Below are 16,557 nucleotides of genomic sequence, written 5' to 3' on the forward strand. Positions count from 1 at the left end.
TTTAAATGTATGCAGTTTGGGATTTTTTTTAGTCATTATATGTAAAATCTGTGATCCAATTTTGAATCTATTTTTTGTAATGCAATTTGGGTTCTTTTTTTTTCGTTTTTGTCATCATATAGTCAATTATTTTCACATGAATAATGGATTGTTGAGTTTTAATCGACAACAAATTTGATTGATGAGTGTTTTATTGCACATCAACTTCGTAAAATTCATTGATGGGTGCTTTATTGCTTATCAACTTTATTATTTGGATTTTCGTGGACTAGAAAACTAAAGTGATATATGATATGAGAAAGTATATATGTACCTCTTTTTTTCTCTTCCTCCAATTGTTTTGTATATCTTTGTATGTGAGTGTAATAGTGTCTATATACCGTCCTCCCCTCCCCTGACGATATATGTAAATAGGGTACATATAACTACATCCATATGATTTTTCAATTTTTATTTTAAATTTTAAATTGTAAGTATTTTTTTTTAATTTGGAAATTCCAAGTATCATTACACGGTATAACTATGTCATAACATCACCAAAGGGACTTAAAGATCGTTCAAAGAGTTTTGACGTTCACTAAAATATAAAGACTGTGCCTTTTTGGAATGACATTCTCTTCATATTTTTTAGAATGCTCATTCTTTGAGAAGTCATATGAAAATTATATTATTTACTGCATGTATACTATGTAGCATCTAATTATGTATAAAATTAATAGTTCATATTCTCTAAGAATTTGCTTGGTGTTATAGTTCTGACGAATCATTGAAATATTAATAAATATTCGTGAGAATAGTTATATTCTCAAAGAAAACACATGCGTTGTAAAATTCTTATTTGTGTTATTTACATGATTTTTTTATTAAAAAAATGTGTATGAAATTGCAATAAAAACTATTATTATTTTGATGCAAATTGTTAATTCTTGAGATATGTAGGTGTATTCTTTTAAGAGTGTTAATTCTTAAAAAAAAACACTTCCATAAGCATGAAAAAAGAAATATGTTTTCACCGTAAAATGAGAGGAACTTAGGTTTTAGAAAAATGATGTAATTATTCATGTAACTTATAAAATAAGATAAATAATTATTTAATAAAATTTCATCAAATTAGGACGTAAATAAGGAATCTTCATTTTTTTTAACTATATGTTAATAGATTAGAATACACTTATAATTAATTAAATGTAATTATATAATAAATGTAATCTTATGTTAATAACATAAACTTTCGTATCACAACAATTCATTGTTTTAAATTTAATAGACAATAAGTGATCATGCATTCACACAATATATGTATTTCATATTTATTCTTATATATATAAATAAATATATATATATATATATATATATATATATATATATATATATATATATATATATCTTTTTGTTCTAATCTACTATAATAAATGAAGGTTTTTTTTTGTCAAATGTTCTATTCTCTTTCATTTGGATACATGGCATTTTCTATAATTTTCAAATTTTTTATTTTCCACTTGTCATTTTATTGTATTTTTCATTTTATTAAATTAAAATTCCACATTTAATATGTAATGTATTATATATGTAAAGTATTTATTAGAAAGGGTTTATATATCCAATGTATTCAATATATTAAAGTCTCATTAATTTTAATAATTCAAAATTTTTCTCATTTTTCTTATTATAAATTCAAACTTTTCAAATTGTTAAAATTTCATATTTATTTTTGTTAATTAAACTCATGTAATACATGGGTCTCACACCTAGTAAATGAATAAGTTTAATTTCCTATTAACAAGTGACATTATATTAGAACTTTTCATTAAAATTATATGTCCCTTAATCCCTTATCATGTCACTTGTTAACATATTAATTATCCATTTCAAATTTCAAAATATAAATTTCCCACCTTAATTACATTAAATTTTAAATTTCAAATTTTTTCACTTTAATTATATTAAATTAATAACATTGGATTAAAAAATAAAATATAATTAATACAGATTATAATATGATATAAATTTATGTATTTATTTAAATTAACGAATATAATTTTATATATAACTAAAAAATATTTCTTAAGTAATAATTTATTTAAAATAATTGATTAATAATTTTGATTTTTTAATATAAAAATTTAATTAATTTTATAACTTGGATTTGAACACTAAAGCCCTTGGCTTTCGACTACTAAGACAACATGCTCATCACGTTCCTCAATGTAAATCTAATAAAGGATTCATATTCATTAAGAATTTTAAGATTGCATAAGGTTAGTCTCCTGAAGAAAAAAAAAAAAAAGGAATTTTCATCACCTACATTTTCATTTGTTCCCAATGCATGAGGTCTAGTTTATATTAAAATATACACTTTTTTTATTATTCTTTATATTTAGAGATATTTCTAAACTTTAAGGATAAGACACAAAATCTAAACCCACAATTACTCGAGGATATGGTGAGAATGTTGAACTTGCACAGGGCTTCATACCATTCATTCGATGATGAAAGCATATTGGACGATATTAGAGACTTTACAACCAAATATCTCCAAGAAAATCTAGAGAAACTTGGTGGATATATATCATCATTAGTAACACATGCATTAGAGCTTCCATTGCATTGGAGATTACCAAGGGTAGAGGCGAAGTGGTTTATGGCCGTATATGAGAAAAGAAGTGACATAAATCCCACATTGATAGAGCTTGCAAAACTGGATTTTAACATGATCCAGGCTATCCACATCGAGGATCTAAAACACTCCTTAAGGTATATTATCATATGGGTATAAATTATTTTATTTGGACATGTTATATAATATACATCAAAAATAAAGTATCATGATATATAGACAGTCTACAACATGAATAGGTGGTGGTGAAATAAAAGTTTGGATAAGAAGTTAACCTTTGCTCGAAACTGGATAGTGGAGAGTTTTCTATGGGCACTTGGGCCCTGTTTGTTTGGCTCTTAATGCCTTTTAAAAAGAGATACATCTGAATCTTTAAGATTCAGACCGTTTGGTTAACACTTAATTTTGCCTCTTAATTGTAAAAAAATATTTGACCGAATCAGATGGAAGCCCACATCTGAAAACAAAAAAAAATCACTCGTTACTTTTTTTTCCAATCCCTACCCTCACCATCATCGTCTTCCCTTTGCAGCAACACCCACCTCCATCTCTCCTATCCCTGCATCCCATCGGACGTCACAGACGACCATCGTTGTCGCCGCACGCACTAACTCCTACACATGTACCACCGCCTTCGCAGGCCACCGTTTGCCCAAACACGTACGTGAGGGGTTTTCTTTTTTCTACTCATCGACACAACCCCTTCTCCTCATCCTTTCTCCCTCTCCGGTCATTAATAAATCGCCTGCCTCCTCCGATCTAAAACGTCACCGCCGCCGGATTCGCCGCCCCAACTTCGCCACCAGATGCAGCGACATCGACATCGACCTCAATCTACTCTCTTTTCTGGTTGCAGGTGTTGGTGGGCAAGGCTAACAGCAAATTGACAGGGGTATAATGGGAACAAGATAGCTGAATGATTGAAAACCGATCTGTTGCACACTCAACGCAGCTAAAACAAAGTAACTTTAAATAGGCTAAACTATAACTAAAAACAGAAAATAAAGGAACGGATCTTTTACTGGGCAGGTGACCACGTGGCCTTTTATTCTCCTAATTACTGGGTCAGCATTGACCATCATTTCTCCCCCTCAATGTTGACCTTCCTCTTCAGACATTCCACACCTATGAGTGCCCTCATTTCAACAAATTTGATTCTTGGCATTGCTTTTGTCAACACATCTGCCTTTTGTTGTTCTCCACTCACATGCTCCACCTGAATTTGCTCTCTTTCCACACACATACGGATGAAATGATACTTTGTATCTATGTGTTTACTCCTCCCATGATGAACCGGATTCTTTATAAGAGCAATGGCAGATTTATTATCCACAAGTAACTTCACCCTTTGAGATTTTCTTCCAACAAGGTCACTTAGCAAATTTCTCAACCATAGTCCTTGAAAAGCAGTTGCAGTTGCAGCCATGTATTCTGCCTCACACGAGCTTAGAGCAACAGTTTGTTGCATTTGTAAAGCCCATGTTATTAAATTTCCTGAGAAGTAATATGCCACACCTGTGGTTCCTCTTCCATCCTCCCAATCATCACTGTAACTGCTGTCACTGTACCCTACTAGCATACCATCACCTCCTCTGCAATACATTAGACCATACTTTATTGTTCCTTTCACATATCTTAGGATGTGCTTTATGGATGCATAATGGCTTTGCTTTGGGTTCTGCATATACCTGCTCACAACACCAATGCTGAAATTCAGATCAGGTCTTGTATGTACTAGATATCTTAGGCTGCCAACCAACTTCCTGTAGTTTGTTGCATTTACAGGTTCCCCCTGTTCATCCTTGGTCAGCTTCAACTTGGCTTCCATTGGATATTGTGAGCTGTTGCACTCTTCCATTCCTGCTAGTTTTAAAATCTTCCTTGCATACCCCTGTTGTGAAATCATAATGCCATTCTTCCCTTGATGTACTTCTATTCCCAGGTAATAGGATAGAAGTCCCAAGTCACTCATATCAAACACCTGCTTCATTCTTTTCTTGAATTCCAGGATTCCCTCTTCACTTGAGCCGGTAACTATAAGGTCATCCACATACACCCCTACAATGAGGATTAAGTTGGATTTATGTACCTTATAGATTGCTTGTTCTTGAGCACATCTGGTGAATCCTAGTTGCTTGAGTGACTGGTTTAGCTTCGTGTTCCAGGCTCTTGGAGACTGTCTTAGCCCGTACAGAGCCTTTCTGAGTAGATAGACCAGATTCTCCTTTCCTTTGACCGAGAACCCAGTTGGTTGAGAGACGTACACCTCCTCCTTAAGGTCACCGTGTAAAAACGCAGACTTGACATCTAAGTGATGCACCAGCCATTTTTCTCTTGTTGCTAGCGCCAAAATTAACCTTATAGTTTCCAAATGAGCCACCGGTGCAAACGCATCCTCAAAATCGACGCCCCTTTCTTGAACATACCCCTTTGCGACTAATCGGGCCTTGTGCTTGATCACATTTCCTGCTGCATCTCTTTTCAACTTAAATACCCATTTTAACCCAATTGCCTTTCGGTTTGGTGGTAATTTGGTCAAAACCCAGGTATTGTTTTTCTCGATCGATTTCAGTTTTGCCTCCATAGCTAGCTTCCAATTTCTTTCAACTGATGCTTCTTCAAATGTTGTGGGTTCATCATCGATCAACAGCAGTTCTTGATTTCTCTCATACAGCCTTTGCACCTCGTCTTCCTCCATCCTCTCTGTATTCTGGTAAATCTCGTTGATTAAGCGAAACCCTTTTGTTGGGGTATTATCGAACGAAGCTGCCGACCCACCATCTTCAAGATTCCTTGAAAATTGACTTGAGGGTGTTTGTCGCGACCCATCTCCAAGTGAGAATGACAAAGGCGATTCTCCAACAGGTGAGCTATTCGTTCCAAAATCAGAGGCATGCGAGTAATTGTTAGTCGTTGTCGAAGGGGTTACGATCACATCGTCTAGAGGTTGTTGTTCTTGGGCCGGCTGTAGTTGGGTTGTATCTTGGACTAAAACATTAGTCCAATAAGGTGTGGTAAGTGGCTCTCCAATTATTTCTTAATTCCAGGCCCATGATTTTGATTCATCAAAGACAACGTCCCTCGCTATTACAATTCGCCGACTTCTGGGATTGTAAAGCCGATATCCCTTTGTTCCTTCTTCCACTCCCAAGTAAACCATAGCCTCACTACGATCACTTAGCTTGGATAAGCCCCGTAATTTCTTGACAAACCCCACACACCCAAAAACTTTAAGGTGTGCAACCGAAGGCTTTGAACCCTTCCAAGCCTCGTAAGGAGTCACATCCTTGAGGGCTTTTGTTCCAGTTCGATTCAGCAAGTACACCGAGTGACTCATAGCTTCTCCCCAAAATTGATCTGGTACCTCCATGGCTTTGAGCAAGGACCTTGTCATCTCCAAGATCGTTCGATTGGGTCGTTCCACAACGCCATTTTGCTGGGGCGTGTGTGGAGTCGTCAATTGACGTCGTATGCCAGCTTCTTCACAAAAATTCAAAAATTGAGTGGAGTTGAACTCACCCCCCCCCCCCGGTCGGTTCTCAGCATCTTGATCTTACAATCGCTTTCTTTTTCCACCTGTAACTTGAATTTCTTGAACATGCTAAAAGCTTCGTCTTTGGATTTGATCAGGTACACCCACATGTATCGGGAATAGTCATTGACAATTAGTAAAAAATACTGATTGCCACCCTTTGTTGCAGGTGTGATGGGTCCACAGAGGTCCGCGTGTAACAATTGGAGCGGTTCCTTAGCTCTCCATTGGGTCGACTTTGGAAAGCTTTGTCTAGATTGCTTAGCTATCATACATCCCTCACACACCTGTGCTGGATGAGTTACTAGAGGCATTCCTGTCACCATCTGCTTTCGTGTCATCTCTTCCAGCATTCTGAAATTCGTGTGGCCCATACGTGCATGCCATAGCCATGAGTCATCAACCATACTCACAGCCAAGCACGTAGGCTTCCCAGGTGTGAGTTTTATCTTATATAATCTATTTCTTGACCTCTGTACCTTCATGATCAAACACCCAGCTTCATCATACATCCTCAGGAATTCCCTCTTCATTCCTATATCATATCCCTCCTCTGTCATTTGACCCAAACTAATTATGTTGCTGTGTAAGGCCGGGATATAATACACATCAGGAATGATGAATTGATCACCATTCTTGCAATCAAACAATAGAGTGCCTTTCCCTTTGATAGGAACCTTAGAGCCGTCTCCAAATCGCACCTGCCCAGTCACCTTTTCATCTAGTTCTGCAAATAACTCTTTAAAACCAGTCATGTAGTTGCTATCCCCATTGTCTAGGTACCACATGTTGTTATCTTCTCTTTCCTTTAACTAGTTCGGATACACCTTCTCCTCATTCAGAAGAACCATACTTGTTTCTTCTTCTCCATGTATAGTTAGCAGCAGGGCAGGTCCATCTTCATCTGCAACTAGATTCGCCTCTTGTTCCTGTTGCTTCTTTGCTTTGCACTCAGAAGCAAAATGGCCAAATTCTTGGCACTCAAAGCATTGTATATGACTTTTGTCCCGAGGCTTCCGGTTGAAATTCCCAGCTTCTTGTCATGAACTACCACCCCAGCGTCCACCTCTGCCACGCGTCGAACCCCTTCCACGTGAATTGCCTTTTCCTCCCCTGTCACTATTTCTTCCTCTTCCACGACCACCTGTCGTGTTTGACTTGCTTGGACTCCGATGAGTAGTAGAGCCTTCCGTTTTGGCAAGTAACAAGGCATTATCTGCTTGTGAACTTGTCTTCCGGAGTCGAAGTCGATCTTCATATGCCTTTAGATGCCCAATCGCCTCTTCAAATGGCATGGATTCCATGTCTGAGCTTTGTTCAATCGATGCCACCAGGTTTATGAACCTTTCAGGGACCGTATCAAACAGTTTTCTCACTAATTCTTCATCATCTAATGTTGCTCCTGCACTGCTGTATTTTGAGATCATGGCTGATATTCTTCCTGCATAATCATCAATGGTTTCCGTATCCTTCATTTGGAGACCTTCAAACTCGTTTTTCAATACCCTTAGCCTTGCTTTCTGGACTCTTTCTGCACCCACATACCGTGACTTTAGAGAGTCCCACACTTCTCTAGCTGTCTTTTTCTTGGCAGCCTGTGCAAGCATCTCTTCTAGAATTGATTGGAAGATGAAGGCTCGAGTCTGCTTGCTCCTTTTCTCATCCACCTCCACTCTGGTTGGTGGCTCAATGGCATCCCACAATCCATGGGCATCCATGATGGCTTCCATCTTAATTGACCAGGTATTATAATTCTGCGAGGTTAGCATTGGGCATTGTAAGGGGAACGGATTGTCTTTGGGTGGATTGGATGATGATGATCCTGTCATGGTAGGGTATCTGATATACTTTGGCATACACTTTAATCAGAACCTTGAAGGCTCTGATACCACTTGTTGGTGGGCAAGGCTAACAGCAAATTAACAGGGGTATACTGGGAACAAGATAGTTGAATGATTTCTTTATTGAATGATTGAAAAATGATCTGTTACACACTCAACGCAGCTAAAACAAAGTAACTTTAAATAGGCTAAACTATAACTAAAAACAGAAAATAAAGGAACGAATCTTTTACTGGGCAGGTGACCACGTGCCCTTTTATTTTCCTAATTACTGGGTCAGCATTGACCATCATTATCGAGTTTTTCTTATTTTTTGCCTTGCCCTAGAACTCGATTACCAATGTGAATTGTTCATCTAATCAACAACAGCAACGATTCACAACAACGACTTTGTTTAGCAATTTCAGATTTTTTTAGTTCAATGATTTCTGCAATTTTTTGACCTCTGCGCTTTTTAAGTGGTAATGGCTTAACCTCTGCGTTTTTTCTTCTTTGTTGTTTAATGCACATAATGATCATTGTGTATAGGTTTTATTATTGGTCATCTTGTATTATAGATGTTGAATCTACGTATATAAGGTAATGTTGCGAGTACACCAGAGCTGTGTAGATATTGTAAATTTGTTAGACCAACTGCAAGACAAAAAGCTTGTTGGATCCAACTACTTACAGGAAACTTCAAAAGAAGAAGATGCAGGAAACTTTATTAATAGAACCGTGGCATGGCATGAGTAATTTAAGAACTTGTTGTATGTAATTTTAATAGTATAATAACTAGCAAGTTGTCTTTATTCTCTTCTTTTACCAAAATTTGATTGCAAAATGTCTTGATGTTGTTATCTTTTGTAGAAAAACTATTGCGTTTGAATGTAGGAAACAATGTAAAAGTTAGTTAGAAGGATAAAATTGTCATTTTATCATTCAACACAAAAATTCAGATGTTTCAACCAAACAGCATGTTAAAAATTCAGATCTTAAAAATTAAGACCCTCTTAGAAATTCAGACCTCTAAAAAATTCAGCTCTTAATAATTCAGATGCTGTCAAACAGCCCCTTGGTGTTAGTTACTTACCTCACTTTAGTCTTGGAAGGAGAACGTTAGCAAAGGTTATTGTCATGATAAACACAATTGATGATGTCTATGATGTATTTGGTACTTTGGATGAACTTGAACAATTTACCGATGTTATCAACAGGTAAATGGATGCTATTATATATATATATATATATATATATATATATATATATATATATATATATATATATATATATATATATATCGATGAACTTGAACAATTTACCGATGTTATCAACAAGTAAATGGATGCTTTTACATATATATATATATATATATATATATATATATATATATATATATATATATATATATATATATATATAGGGAAATGATCAAATGAGAACACCAAAAAGGTTGAGAACGCGAGAACACTTCTGGACCAATCATTTTACAAAGGTATATTAGTAATTGCATATTTCATTTAAATGATAACAAATCTTAATCTCCTAAATTTTAGCAATATTAATTACAGTTACTTAAAATAATAGATTAACGGATTTTTATTTTATTTTTTGTTAATATATAACGAAAATAATTTTTATTAACTTTTTGTTAAAAAAGTCAAATTTTTTAAATTATCATTCATCAGATATTATGTGTATAAAGATTTAAAAAACATTTTTTCTTTTGTATTCATAAATGAAAGAAAACATACATTAAATTAATTTTTTTTCAACGGTTTTATTTGGTTTGATTATGTTAATTGTGAAGGATTATATATAACAATAAAAGATGGAATGAGTAAAACACCATCCAAAAAAATAACTAAAAATAAAGACTCAATTCGGTCGTAATCATAAAGGTATAAAAGTACATTTACAAATATAGAAAACCAATACATCTGGAATCATTAATGAATAAAGGAAAATGTAAAGATAAAAAAATCTACTTTAGTTGTAATAACAAATGACTCAAGAAGATAAAAAATCTAGTTTGTTGTGATTCTTCTTGTTGCTATCATCACATACAAAAAAAAAACAAAGAAGGGCACATGTGATCATTGTTATTCTTGGGTTCACACCTGTAAAAATCAAGTTCAAGGATAATTAAAAAAAATCAGATAATAACGTTGTGTATATATATTTACTGATTCACAAATGAATGTATGTTTGCCTTTTGATAGCAGAGAAAAGGAAAAAAAACTTTTGTAGTTTTTACCATAAACCTTGTAATGAATAAAGATTTATTCATGTATGATGATAACTAAAATCATGTATGATGATAACTATAATCATGTATTAACACTGATGAATAAATTGAATAGAGCTGAAAATCATAAATGATTAACACTTAAAAATCATGATCAATTTATAAACTAATCACACTTAGATAGTGGAGCAAGGAAGCAACATACACGAATTGAACAATCAAATTGCAAAGACGTGTTATTGTACTTCAAAAAGCAACTGCTTTGTTTAAATTTTAAAATTCTATAATTGATAATTAGTTTAACATGACATGACTCACTGGCTAGTGGATTTATAATCAAACTGCTTTCAGGGTTAAGATTAATGCATCATCAAAACAATGAATAAAAACGCAGAACCATGTCTGTAATTTGTAAACATCCTCAAATAAACTTACAATGCAATGCAATTTGTAAATTCCTCAAATCAAAAGAAAAGAATAAGAATCAGTTTAAGTGTTCTAGTAAATCATGTACCTTGTCAAACGTGAAAACCCTATCGATTTGCATCCCAGCAACACTCTATGAAACCGCAACTTTTCTTTGATACTCATTACACGTTATCACCTGAGGCGCGTTGTTCCTTAACTCGTCATCACTAAAAGGCCTAACAAACAATTATAGATCCACACACGAATTAGATTATCAAAAAGGGAATCTCGAAACCGTAATCGAAATCAGGAACAAACAAAAGTGAAAATAGAGGATTAGATTCACAGTACCTGCATCAAAGAAGGACCTGAACATTGACGCCCTTTTCATGGCGACCGGACATCTCTACAAACAGTCAGTGTCTGTGTGTGTTTGTGTGTTGTGTTGAAGATGGAGAGATTAGCCCAAGAATCGAGAGAAAGGCAAGCTCCTCATCTGGACTTAACGGCGCCTCTTCTGGTGACACCGGTGATGGACGAAAACGGTGGCTGCAGCGTGAGGTGATGATACGAGAAAGATGGAGTCGGCTTTATTTTGAAACCCTAGAGAGAGAGAAAAGAAAGGGGGAATATAGATACGAGAAAGATTAAAGGAAAGGGGTGAAAGGGAGAGAAATTATAGGAAATATGTACACTTGTAATTCCTATTATGCCCTTCTGATCATTTAAAACTTACACTTTAATACCATTAGTTTTAAATTTTTTCATAAATCGTCCCTTTAATAATAACCTTAGATCTATGTATTTAAATGGTCCAGATTTGTTCTCGCATTCTCAACATTTTAGGTGTTCTCATTTGATCCTACTCCTATATATATATATATATATATATATATATATATATATATATATATATATATATATATATATACTAGCAGTGTACCCGCGCAAAGCGGCGGGGCATGTAAATTTTTTCGGTGATATGTTTCCTCTACAAAAATGTTATGTTACAAAAGAAAGTACATCTCGAAGACAAAATAATCAAACTATGGTGTTATTTGTTACATGATACATCAAATAACCGATAAAAAGAAACTGGTCAAGACGACATAAAATATGAAATGTTTAAGCCATTCAAACAAAAATAAAGAATTATAAGAATACACAAAATATGAAAATTTGTAATAACACATGACTAATTATATATTATTAATCGTGCAACATTTCTTTATACACCACATTTGATGTATAAACTTCATCACCTTTTAAATTTTCGTTAGGCTTCACTAATGTTTTTGTGGTCCTAGCAGAAACAATATTATGTAAAAAAAAAAAAACTTAAAGTTTGTCTTTTTTATGATTTTATTACTAACTTTGGACTTTTATGCTATAAATTTGGATATGACGGCTAGTTTTTTTCACTATCATCGATTAGTTTCAATAGATGATTAGCTTTCTTTCCGCAGACGTCAAATATATTTATTTTAGTGAACACTTTCCTTTTGGCAATGATTATCTCCTTTATTTTTAATATGAATGTCATCAAATCAAATGAAAGTCTTAAACTCTTATATATTTAGCTTAGTCTTTTCATTAGTTTAACATCATAATATCAATGTTAAATGTTATATATATATATATATATATATATATATATATATATATATATATATATATATATATATATATATATATATATACATTCTCAGTTTCATTTCGGCAACTAAATTGTCTGTTTTATTTCAAAAAAATATTAGTTAGTTATAATTTCCTTTGCGGACGGTGAATAATTTTCTTTCGAGGATTCATTTATTTTTGTGAATTATTTGGCTATTCTTAAAAATATCATATCTCCAATGAATATACAATAAATAGTTAAATATTATTTATAATTAAGGTTAATATTTATTAGTTACGTGTTAGTGTTAATTTTATTAGGTGGAGAAAAGAAGTGTAATAATAATAATAATAATAATAATAATAATAATAATATAAACTTGATATTACTTTAACAAATAGTAAACTAATGGAAATAAATACAATTGGACTATATATTATAATTTAAAAGTATACAGTTATTTGACAAAGAAAACATTGTGAAGATTGCATCCTTTGACTTTGAAACAATTATAATATTTATTTTTTTGTACCTAATCTCATACATAGTACTATAATCACAATGTGTAGAAATTAATTACACCATATTTGACATAATTAAAGTGGATTAGAGATGCAATTATACAACAAAAAAATTAATTCATATATTATTCTTTACATACCAGCATGTTAATATTCATGATGTGGAAAGTACCACTTTTAATATATTTTGACAACCTTTAAGTTATAGACTTATCAAATGTCTTATATTTATGTAATAACTATATATTTACAAACCATATTTTTACAATTAATAATATGAAATTATTTTTGGTCCGTAGTTTGCAACTTCAACTCATAATGACCGGATGCTTTTGATACAAAATTCATATTTAAAAACCTCAATTAGACAATCTTGATCCTATTATTAAGAATTCACAATTTAATTTTTTCAATCTACACTCTAGTCTTGATCTCACAACACTAACAGTTTAACATCATATATTGCTAACTGTACCAGTATTATGATGAAAATAGTTGAATATCCTACAAATTAAATCATGATCTGCAGAGAGCGCTAACTCCCTTCTAGGGATGGTTCCACTATGGTTCCCATAGTGGCACCGACAACCCCTTATTTTTCCGGATACAGTGTAAAAAATTTCGAATTTTTCGTTTTTTCTACATTTGTGCCACTACGTAAAAGGAAAAATGTGCAACTGGTATCACCTACTACGAAATCTTGGGTCCGTCCATGCTCCATTCAACAATATAGGTGCGAGTTTCCCACTTTCTTCTTGGCTTATACATTCTTTCGACTTCGTCCTTCCTGCATTTCACCCATCTTATCTTTAAACACACACACATATGTACATCGACAAATACACACACAAGAGACACAACCACACTTGTATACTTAATACAGACACCACACACACACACACATCAAACTTCATAACCCCAAAAACCAAAGATCATCAAAGACTTGTTAGTGGCATAAAAAAACAAAAGCAGTTGATAGAAATACAAGTGGCAAATACAACAAACTTCCTGCACAATTCCCCAATTAGCAGCGAGATTTATCTAAAAAGCTAGTGAAATAGTTGATACATATGCTAAATGCAAGTCAAAGAGCACTACATTAGTTAATGGCGTTTAAAATATTGAAAAATGTGTAAGATGCATGAAAAATGACTATGCAAACTTACAGAAGGGTAACGATGCCAAATGTCCACTTATAAAGTTACATGACTATGCAACTTTATTCGATTGTCCAACATGCACAAAAAATGAGAGATAACATTCGAGTTCAAGTAACCCTTATTGCTTCCTAGAATTTTTCATCTCAGAATTCTTCAATGAATATTTGCAGATTTCTAACCTGGGAAATCAAACAAAACATTACAAATCAGATTTTTCTTCTTCAAATCGAAATTTAAAAAATAAAAATTGATGGTAAGGCAAAAAAAGGAATTAAAAGCTGAGATACTAAAGGGTAAAAGTGATTATAATCATAAATTGAATTGAAAAGAACATGCTTACAAGTTCAATGCTTGGTCTTCATTTCAAAATGAACCAGAACCCAAAATCCAAAGCATCTACAAACATGATGAAGATTCAAAAGTTGGAAAATCAAACAACATATTTATAGATCTTGATTGTTCTTTTTCACTTCAAGAATCAAAAAACAAAAATGATAGAAAAAAATGGAAATCTAAACATGGAATATCAGAGAAAAAGTATATGACAAATCAGAAATAAACCGATAGGAATAAACTTACGGGTTAAAATCGTGTTTCGTTCATCATCCATGGGATGTTACGTTCCAGATTTTTGGACCTAAAAAGAAACCTCCAAAATTAACACAGTAAGAAAAAAATGAACCCCTCAAAACATCGATCTTCTTCATTAAGTTTACATCTATTTTTTTTATAACTGTTAGTCTTCACACTGATCAATTCAATCAAAAGTAAAATCTCAAACATATATATAATCATAAAATGTGAAAATTAAAGATGTTGGAAAGAGCTTTAGATTAAGCAAAGAAAACAATAGAAAAATGGGCGTTTGCTTGTCTCTTTAATGTATTGGACACTCTAGTGTTTGCTTCTCTCTAGCCAATACATGTTGCAAAAGAAATTGAACCTGGATCACACTAAAAGAAACAAATTAGAGCTAAAAATAAAATAAAAACAACAACATATTCGAAAATGGTTGAAGACTTATGAACCAAAAACAACTAAACTAAAAGGTAGTTCCAAAATGTAATTATTCGTGAAAAGCATGGACTCCACCTAGAGTCATCTAGATTAAAAAGAAAAATATAGACAGGTAATTAGGGTAAAATGAAGGATTGTACTCTCACCAGTCACCCATTGCTCATTTTTTCTTCTAGATTTTGAGCTTCTTAATAACATCCTCAATTCGGAAAATGATACAATAAACATGAAAATGAAAAAGATCAAACATAGATCTTTCAACAAAATTGAACCTCGATGTTTAGAAAATCGAAGTTGGTCAAAAACTAAGTATCTATTTAAAATATTTCAAAATTGCAATAAATATTGTACATAAATGTATAGTCTAGAAATATACCTGAATATGTTGGAAACCATGGTGCTGGGTGGTTGAAGGCATAACCATGAAAACGACAAAAGTGTGTATCGATCAGGCCGACATTTGGGAATGGTTGGGTTTGACTGGAAGCGACGGTGTAAAAACGATCAAAAAATGTCATGGCCGCGGTGGACGGCGTCACATATGAAAAATCAAAACTCTAAATGCCAGTTGAGAGAAAAAAGATAGAGAATGAGAAGAGGGTGAGCTTCCAAAAGTAATTTAGGGTTCCCGTGGTGAAGTCGTTTTTGGAAGGAAAGACGTCAGAAAGCAGTGTCATAGTGGAAGATGGGAAATGAAGTCATTTTTTGTTCATGGACGATGGGCTTTATAGCAGAGGAGGGAACAAAGAGGTATATGTGATTGGAGGGAGATTTGAATCAACATGCTAAATTTAAGGATATCTAAAAGGGTTCAAAATTTGAATGAATCTGGGATTTGAGGGAGCCATATCAAATTGCTGAGAAATATAAGGAGATTTCACTACTAGAAAAAAGGCCTTTTACGACGCTCATTGCACGTCGTAAAACGCTCAGACGACGCGCAAATGCGCGTCAAGGAAGGCCCTGTCATAAAGAGAGACGACGCGCATTTACGACGCGCATTTACGACGCGCATTTATGACGCGCATTTACGACGCGCGGTTATGACACGCAATGCGTATCAAGGAAGGCCCTGTCATAAAGGAAGACGACACGCATTTGCGTGTCGTAACCTTACGACGTGCGTGTTTATGACACGCAATGCGTATCAAGGAAGCCCCAGTCAAGAAAGGTCATGTCATAAATGAAGACGACACACATTTTTGCGTATCGTAATTTTAATTTTTTTTTAAAAAATATATATATTTATATATTTATTAATTTATAAATTAAATTTGCATTTAATCTCTCATAATAGAAATAAAATACCATATACAAAAAATACAATCCATTACATAATATAAAATAAAATACCATATACAAAAAATATAATCCATTGCATTTAATATGTATGTATAACAAAGACACATGTGTTAAACTTGTTACCATTAACATTTAATCGTATGGACTCGAGTGTTAAACTTGTTACCATTAACATCTGATTCATAAGTCCTTTCAACAAGATTGTTACCTGCATAAATGAAAACAAACAAGAACATTAACAGCCCAGTTATGAACAATTTCATAAGATGCGCCAAAAATGATGATCATTAATAACTCCTTTCAAGAATAATTTG

At 33.3% G+C, this 16,557-nt stretch overlaps 1 pseudogene; it reads left to right on the forward strand.

Moving 5' to 3' along the window:
• Window positions 1–16,557, forward strand: part of LOC145059701 (R-linalool synthase QH1, chloroplastic-like) — a 71,835-nt pseudogene that overhangs the window by 14,645 nt on the left and 40,633 nt on the right.

The sequence above is a fragment of the Lactuca serriola genome, chromosome 6, assembly GCF_051521515.1.
Source record: "Lactuca serriola cultivar US96UC23 chromosome 6, Lser_US96UC23_V15, whole genome shotgun sequence".
NCBI lineage: Eukaryota > Viridiplantae > Streptophyta > Magnoliopsida > Asterales > Asteraceae > Lactuca > Lactuca serriola.